Source organism: Chrysochloris asiatica, unplaced genomic scaffold (assembly GCF_000296735.1).
Source record: "Chrysochloris asiatica unplaced genomic scaffold, ChrAsi1.0 scaffold00018, whole genome shotgun sequence".
Lineage (NCBI taxonomy): Eukaryota > Metazoa > Chordata > Mammalia > Afrosoricida > Chrysochloridae > Chrysochloris > Chrysochloris asiatica.
Window position 1 is genome coordinate 32061348 of NW_006408536.1, and position 9639 is coordinate 32070986.

Consider the following 9639-nt stretch of genomic DNA (forward strand, 5'->3'; position numbering starts at 1 on the left):
TGTTGGTGGTTCAAGCCCACCAGCTGCTCCAATGAGAAAAAGATGAGCTTTTCTGCTTCCACAAAGATAAATGCTCAGAAGCCTTGTACAGGGTCGCTATGAGTCTGAACCAACCCCATGAAACTGACACAGGAAACTGATGCCATTTCATCGGTTGTATTTGCTCTTTGCCCTGCATGAAGGCCTGAGCTTTGCCGCTTTGTTTTATATGCCTGCCTCTTCCTCTTTTTCACCTTCCCTCCTACGGGCTTCCTGTTCCTGGAATAGCTGCTGCCAGGGACCGTGAACCACATGGACAAGTGGTGGGAATGCATGGTCTCTTTGGGGTGCCTTGGGGGCAGGCCAGGGTGTGGACTCTGGCTTTGGTGGCCCTGGCTGTGGCTGTTTCATCACTTGATGGAGCTCTGGCTCCTACTGCTGCTGTGGCCGTGGTGGGAGCAGTCTCACTGGCTGCAGGTGTGGCTTCGGGAGTTAGAGTTGCTATGGGGCTGGAGTTGGATGATGAGAAGGTTCTATGTCTTGGTGTCCATGGAGGCCACACTTGGAGAGGCAGAGGCCGCCTCTTCCTCCTCTGCCAGCAGGCCCATCTCTCCATTATATCCTTTTACACTTGGAAGACAAGGCAGTGGTCATGAAATCTACCCCTTCATTTCACAGATGAAGAAATAACACAGAGAGATGCTAAAAGCCTGGATGAGAGACAGCCCACATTACACTAGGATGTGAGGAATGAACTCCTACCTCACACCCCATGCTGGTGTCCATGCTAAGGGCAGTATTTCACTCAAAGCTTTGTGAATGTAGACCCAAATGTCTGCACTGTGTTCCGGTGTTGCCTAAACCATCAGGCCCAGAGTGAACCTATTTCTGTGTGGACATTCATTATCCACAACTTTCATTTCCTACGAGACTGTTGTTCTTAATTAGCATGATTGTTCTGTGGATCATTTGACCAGTATGTGCATGATGTGACCCCCACCTGGCAAAATGATCTGCTTTCCATTTCATCTTATAGTGCTAGAATTCTGCCATCCATGCAAGATGCCTGAATTCGATTCCCACCCGTGCACGTCTTGCATAGCTTCTAACCATCTTTCTGTCCATGGAAGCTTCTGTATTGCTGTGATGCTGGGCAAGTTTCAGTGGACCTTCCAGACTAAGAAAGAATAAGAAGAAAGACCTGGAAATCTAGTTCTGAATTTGAGCCAAGGAAAACCCCGTGGATCACAGCTATGCCATCTGAAGCCTATCATGGGTTGATGAAAGACCAGGTGTCATTTTGTTCCATGTTGGGTGTGGAGTTACCGTGAATGAAGGACCAATTCACAAGTCATTAACATCTACAACAAAGATAAACTGCAAAATGGCATAACCAGGTTCAGTCTTTTCTGTCAGAAGATCTATAGTCATGAAAGCACATCATTACGATTTCTTTAAAGAAAAACATTGTTTTCTTTTTGTTGTTGTTGAGAATAGACACAGCAGGGCATACAACAACTTGGTTGTTTCTAGATGTACAATTCAATGACGTTCATGACCTTGGAAATGTTCAGCCATTCTCATACTACTTACCTGAGTTGTTCTCTCTATGGGCTAATTGTACTTAGTCACATGGGGTCACGATAAGTAGAAAATCAATTTGTCACTTAACAATAACAACAAGGATTCTTGCTTTTATTGCAGTCAACAGATGGCAACCTTCCGTACAACCGAACGATGCACTGTGGTTCTGTGCCATCCTCACAATTGTTATGTTTTGGGCCCCGTGTTGCTGCCACTGTGTCAATCCACCCCAATGGGGGTCTTCCTCTTTTTGCTGACCCTCAACTTCACCAAATATGATATTCTTCTCCAAAGGCTGGTCCCTCTTGATGGTATCTTCAAGTTAAGTGAGACCAAATGTCTCCATCCTGATTTCCTAAGAACATTTTGGCTACGCTTTCTCCAATATAGATTTGTTGTTTCTTTGATTTATTGGCTCATACTGTATTTAAAAGCTTTCTCTATTATACTAAGTCTCAAGTTCATATTAGAATGAAAGCACTTTTTTTTAATCAAGTGATTCTATAAATGGCATTTATAAACAGCAGTTTATTTAAGGGTTTTTATTTTCTCTTTCCTGTCCATCCTTTCTCAGATATCAAAGTATTACATTAGTTTAATCTCCTGCACAAGACCTCTTTAAAGTGTTCAAGACAGAAGATGTCAGCCTGAGGACTAAGGTGTGCCTGACCCAAGCCGTGGTATTTTCAATCACCTCATGTGCATATGGTAGTTAGACAATGAACAAAGAAGACAGTTAAAGAATTTACACCTTTGATTTACGGTGTTTGAGGAGAATATTAAAGTGCCATTAACTGCCTAAAGACCAAAGAAATCTGTGTTGGACAAAGTATAGATGTTGTTGTTGTTGTTGTTAGGTGCCATCGAGTCGGTACTGACTCATAGTGACCTTATGCACAGCAGAACGAAACAATGACGGATTCTGGGACAACCTCACTACTGTTGCCACGCTTGAGTCCATCGATACTGCCATTTGGCCAATCCATCTCATTGGGGATCTTCCTCTTTTTCTCTGACTCTCCACCTTACGAGGCTCCTAAAAAAAAAAGTATAAGTTGGACAAAGTATAAATGCTCCTTAGAAGCCAGGATGGCCAGACTTCATCTCTCATACTTTGGACATGTTATCAGGAGGGTCCAGTCCCTGGAGAAGGACATCTTGATTGGTAAAGTGGTGGTTCAGAGAAAAACAGGAAGACCCCCCAATAAGATGGATTGGCACAGTGGCAGCAGCAGTGGGCTCAAGGTTAGAACCCGGAAGTCCTTCGTTCTGTTGTACATGGGATCGCTGTGAGTCGAAACTGACTCTAGAACACGTAACAACAACAACAGCCTTCTCAGAAGATTTCAGTAGAGGGTATGGATGGAAAGACGGTTAAAAAAAAAAAAAAATTATCAGGAAAGGTCAGGCAGAAAATGTGACAGGAAACAACATGGAGTTGGGGATAGAATGTCAGGAAAATAAAGAAGAAAGAAACGCATTAAGAACTGGAGAGGAAATCAGAAAAGGCGGACATTCAAGGAGGTCTAAGCTCAACATTTAATTAATGTATTGGTGTCAGCCACAGCTGCAGAAGCACGACCATTTATTAATTGAATCCTAGGCATCATTGTATCAAGAAAAGAGGAGAAAGGCATGCAAATGGCTGTTTTTATCTAATGGAAAACAAACTCCCACAGGGTGAGAAGCCAGAGGGGTCTGTGGCTTAAATGCTCCGATTCTGAATTCTACACAAGGTAGAGCTGTAGCCACTGTTTGTAAGATAAAGCTTGCGAGATAGAAATCTGTGAGAGTTTCTGCTCTATCTTTATAATGTGGGCTCCTTTTATTTTATTTTTTAAAAGATTTTTAAGTTATTGAATACAGATTTTAAAATATGCCTGTCTCACTTTGGGCTTAGAAAATGGGGTTGTGTGTGCTTCTGTTAGAAGGCAAGCTTGCTTTGGTTTTTGATTATCGTGAAAATCTTACCCAAAATATGGTTAATGCTTTCACCTCTTGGGGAGGTTTTCATGTACCCTTTAATTCTAGAACCTGGCAAATAAAGATGTCTACTGCTGCTCTGTGCCTCCAAGGGGGTTCTGACTCATGGTGACATCGCTGGGGATGGTTTCAACGAGTCAGAGACTGGAGATCCTGTTTTAATTGATCTAATAATTAAAGACCCAGGGCATAGACAGTCTCATAGTAGAACTCTCGACTTCCACGTCAAATACCTAGGTTTTGTTCCCATCTCATGAGCCTCAAGTGTGTCCCCTACTCATCTGTCTGTGGCCGCTTGTGTGTTGCTGCGATGCCTAACCATTTTCAGTGGAGTTTCCAGACTTAGAGTAGGAAGAAAGACCTGGTGATCCACTCTGGAAAATCTAGTGGGACTCAGTTCTACTTTTACACACTCATGGGGTCAGCAGGAGTTACAGTTGCGTCCCCAGCTACTGTTTTACTTGTTTGCTTTTTCTTTTGTTTTTATTACGACCAGAAACAGAGGTACTTTTTGGGTAAGTGCTAGAATCCACATGTCACATGTCGGAACTCTCATGAGAAACCACTGCTTGTCTGTCAGTGGAGACTTGGGTGTGGCTGGGATGCTGAAGTTTCTATGAAGTTTCCAGACTGGGGAGCATGAGGAAGAAAGGCCAGGAGATCTACTTCCAAAAACAAAAAGAAAACCCCAAGATACTGATTCAACCTGTTAGAGGTTGAATCCAATAAATGCATAGTTGCTTGCTGAGCATTGAAGTTCTAGGCAAGTTATGACATATTTATCTACCTCTTATTGAAAGGAAAGCATGATAATGATCAGTGTCTTACACGTGGTGGTGCTGCAGGAAAGCACTGGAGTGTTGACTGCAAGGTCGGAAGTTCAAACCTACCAGCCGCTCCTCAGGAGAAAGATGAGGCTTTCTGCTCCCGTAAACATCTGCAGTTGCAGCAATACTATGCTGTCATTAATAAGTGCCACCCAGTTGGTTCTGACTCACAGAGACCCTGTATAGGGTTTCCAAGGAGCAGATGGTGAGTTCGAACTTCCCACATTGCAATTCAAACTGACCTTTTGATCTAGTGCTGAAACCCGCATTGCCACACTAGAGCTCGTATACAGGGTGGCTGTGAGTCAAAACTGACTCAGTGGCAGTGCGTTGGGTGGAATATAGGGTTATTGTGAGAATACTATAAGGTATGTGGTGCTGAGAGTTAATCACCTGAGCCACTAGTTCGGATGTTCAAGTTCACTAGCTGCTCCTTGTAAACCCTATACAGGGTCACTATGGGTTGGAACCGACTTGACGGCACATGGCAATAGCAAAACAACATCTTTATAAAAGGAGTCCTTGAGTGGCACTGAGGATAAGGTGCTGGACTACAAAGTCAGTTTGAAACACAAGGTCTGAGGTTCATATTCACCAGCTGCTCCTTGGAAACCCTGTACAGGGTCACTATGAGTCTGGACTGACTCGACAGCACTTAATAACAACAACAATTCTTAAAGAAAGGAGCCATGATAGTGTAGTGGATTACGAGCTGACCTGCTAACCTCAGGGTCAGCAGTTTGAAACTACCAGCTGCTCCGTGGGAGAAAGATGAGGCTTTCTGATCCCATGAAGATTTACGGCCTCAAAACCCTGTATAGGGTCGCTATGAGTCAGATCGACTCAGTAGCACACAACCACCACCACCACCACCATCCTTACAAAATCCATTCAAAGTAGCAGGTTATAGAACAAGGCAGCTGCTGGTGGTGGTTATGTGCGGTGGCGTCGGTTCCGACTCATAACAACCCTGTATTGGATTTTCTAAGGTGTAAATCTTTAAGGGATCAAAAGGCTTCATCTTTCTCCTGAGAACGGCTGGTAGTTTCAAACAGCTGACCTTGAGATTAGCAGCCCAATTCCTAACTGCTACGCTATTTATTATACATTAAGCTATTGTTTAAAAAAATGATAGTAATACATTTTTAAATACAACTGTTTGCAACGATGAATTGAACTTGCAGCTCAAGGTGGCCCAGGTATCATTTTTCTTAGCTGGAGTTGGGATGGGCTGACTTGTGTAATTAACCTGAGAAGAGAAGGTAGTATAAAGATAATGGAGAAAGATAGAAATGATGAATTAGGAGATAATTCATGGACAGTGACAATCTGCAGCTTACCTGACATTTAAGGTGCTGCTTACGTTCCTGACTTCTGTTTGATGAGGATTTAAATGCCACATCATTGTTATTAAGGGCTGTCGAGTCGCTTCCGACTCATAGCAACCCTGAATAGGATTTCTGAAGAGCTGCTGGTGGATTTGAACTGCCCAACTTGTAGCTCGCAGTCCAGTGCTGATCCTACAGCACCACATCGAGAGTCCTAAAATGCCATAAGACCCCATAAAGCCCATTGCCTTTGAGTTGAGTCTCCTTCATGGTAAGACTATGACAAAGAGCAGAAGTGTCCCATGGGGTTTCCAAGACTAAATCTGCACAGAAAGAGCCTGCCTCAAACGTCTTCCTCCAAGTAGCTGGTAGCCTCAAACTACTGACCATTTGGTCAGAAGCCCAACACTTAAGGGAAGAAAATCATCCACATGGTATCATTAGTACATGTGGATAGAATATCTTAGGGCCCCAGGATGATGCAAACATCTAATGTGTTTAGTGATAGGTTGGAAGTACCTCAGAAGAAAGGCATGGTGATCTTCATTTGAAAGATCAGTCATTGAAAACCCTACAGAACACAATTGTGCTCTGACACACATGGGGGCATTGTGAGTTGGAGTTGATACAATAACACCGTATTTCTTTTAGGGGGTGATAGAGTGTATTCAACCCCAAAACCACACTGTCAAGTTGACTTGGACTCATAGTAACCCCATAGGACAGGGTACATAGGACTCCAAGGTTGCCATTGCAAGGGAAACAGACTGTGCGTTATTCCTGTTGTTGTTGTTAGGTGCCACCAAGCTGGTTCTGACTCATAGTGACTGTATATACGGTAGGACAAAACACTGCCCAGCCCATACCATCCTCACCATCGTAGTTATGCTTGAGCCCATTGATGCTGCCACTGTGCCAATCCATATCATTTGGGGAAGGGGGGGGTCTTCCTCTCTTTTGCTGACCCTCCACTTTACCAAGTATGATGTCCTTCTCCAGGGACTGGTCCTTCCTGGAAACATTCCCAAAGTAGGAGAGATAAAGTTCTGCCCTCCTCAATTCTAAGGATCAATCCTGCCGTACTTCTTCCAAAACAGATTTGTTCATTCTTCTGGGAATCCATGGCATAACCAATGTCCTTTTCAAAGTTCATAATTCAAACGCCTTGATTTTTCTACAGTCTTCTTTATTCATTGTCCAGATTTCACATGCAATTAAAACAACAACAACAACAACATGGTGAATCCCCACTGAATAGTTTTCATCTTGTCTAGATGGGTCTGGTGAAAAGAGATGGGGATAAGATTCTTATGATTCAATAGTGAGTAATTGTTATCATGACTAACTGAGACTGTCATACCTATAGAGGTAATTTTGTAACAAAAACGGGGAAATAGTTAATCTTAAATCCAGGATCAGAGGACCCTAGCACCATCAAGGGAGAAGATCACAAGTGGAATGTGGGACCCTATGTGGTTCCTTCAGAGAAAAAAATCACATCAGAGATGAGGACATGGAGAGAGGGAGCAGCTGGAGGTTCTAGACTCATGGAAAGAGAAAGGCTGTGTTGGTGGGCACGAGACAGGCTTGCAGAATGTGCCCTTTGGTTGTTTAAATGATTATATATTCCTGAGTGTTTTGGTATACATCCCCCACCCCCAACCCCCCAAAAATAAAATAAAATAAACAAACAAAAATGGAATAGAAGCAAATACTGTTGAATGAGGATGCACGGTGGAAACTGTAATCATTGCAACAAAACAATGAGTGTAAAACTGATGTTCTCCCATGTAAACTATCACTCAATTCACAATAAAAACTTAAAAATACACACACACCAAAAAAACCATGGCTTGGGTCAGGAGCATCTTATTCCTCAAAGCAGCGTCTTTGTTCTTGAAGACTTTGAAGAGGTATTCTGCAGCAGATTAGTCTAATGCAATATGACGTTAGATTTCTTGATGGCCGTTTCCATGAGTGTTGACAACAGTATATATAATACGTCTGGTATTATAAAGGATATAATATGACATATTATATGGCATATTGTTAGACTACATAATACACAAAATACATTTCGTATATCATTTGTAATAACATAACAATCCTGTCATTGCTTGGTATCATCAAGTTGTCTCTGACTCATGGAGAAACTACATACAGAAGAACAAAGCACTGCCGTCCTCCTCACAATCCATTGCTACACTTGAGCCCATTGCCACTGTGACAATCATTCTCATTGAGGGTCTTCCACTTTTTCTCTGACCCTCCCACTTTACCAAGCACGATGCCTTCTCCAAGGACTGGTCCCTCCTGACAACATCTCCAAAGTACGTCAGCTACATTATTTCCATCCTGATTTCAAGGAAAATTCTGGATGTGCTTTTTCCAACATAAATTTGTTTGCTCCTTTGACCGTCTGTGGTCTATTTAATGTTCTTCACCAGAATCATAATTCAGAGCCATCTTCTCTCTTTCTAATCTATTGTTCAGCTTTCATCGATGTGCTTACACATAAATGATGCACTTTCAGGTAAACAAGTGGACTGGCTTTTACTATTGCATCCTCTCTTGCTGTAAGCAGAGTCTAAAAGCCAGTGTTCCGTTGAGAACCCACGGTTTTTACTTAACTAATGGTAGAGAGCTTTTAGTGTGCTTTAGTGCTAAAAAGAGACTTCACTGCTTTGGGTCTTGTTTACGGCTTGTTTATTACGGATGTACACTGGGTCTTACACAGTAGAGAGTGCCTTCCTTACGAGGAACTCAAGTCATCAGTGCATGTTAATCTTCTTGTTGCTGGTTGTTTTATTTGTGGATGCTATTTTTCTTCTTCCTAGAATGGACCTCTGATTTTTTTTTTTCCCCTTGAAACTCCATATCACTGATTCTTCTAGTCTTCAAGATTCATTTTCCAATTTTCACATGCTTATGAAGTTATTGAAAAAATACGGTGGGTTGGGTCATAAAAGAATAATAGATGCATTTGGATTATGGAATTGGAGAAAAATATTGAAAATACCATGGACTGCCAGATAAAGCAAAAAAAAAAATCTGTGTTGGAAGAAGTACAGCCAAAATGCTTCTCAGGAACCAGGATGGGGAGAATTCATCTCTCTTTCTTTGGACATGTTGTTAGGAGGGACCAGTTCCTGGGGAAGGATGTTATGCTTGGTAATGTGCAGGGTTAGTAAAAAAGAGGAAGACCCCCAAGAATATGGGTTGTCACAGCAATGTTCTCAGGCATGACCATACTTGAGAGGATGAGGAAGGACCAGGAAGTGTTTGTTCTACTGTGCAAAAAGGTCATCATGAGTCAGAACCAAGTCGACAGCACCTAATATTAGCATATGTTTGCCAAGCTGGAAATATTTACCCACCTTGACTGATATTAAATACAATGCAGTTCTGGGGTGGTACTGTAAGGTAAGCACTGGACTTCAAGGTTAACAGTTCAAACCCACCAGGCGCTCCTTGGAAGCCCTATACAGGATTGTTATGAGTTGGAATCTATTCATGACACTTAACAACAACATGCATTCTTATTTATATGTCTGTATATAAAATGGTATCCAGGGTAAGCTCATCACAAGGTTGGCAGTTGAAACTCCGCAGCCGCTCCTCAGAAATCCTATACAGGGTTGCTGTGAGTCAGAACCAACCCACTGATATTAAACAACAGCTGTCTTTCGAATCTTGGTGTGGCGCTGTGGATTAATGAGCCAGATTGCAAAATTGTTTGAAGTGCAAGGTCTGTGGTTCAAGCTCACCAGCTCCTCCTCGGAAACGCTCTACAGGGTCACTATGGGTTTGAATTGACTCAATAGCACTTAACAACAACAACCATCTTTACAGAAACAGACTGCCTCATCTTTCTCCCACTGGGTGAACTAGTGGGTTTGAGCTGCCCATTTTTGTTCACAGCCCATGCATAACCATTC

At 42.5% G+C, this 9639-nt stretch overlaps 1 pseudogene; it reads right to left on the reverse strand.

Annotated features, from left to right (window-relative positions):
* Positions 1-530, reverse strand: part of LOC102836141 — a 94359-nt pseudogene extending 93829 nt beyond the window's left edge.
* Between the last annotated feature and the right edge of the window lie 9109 nt (positions 531-9639).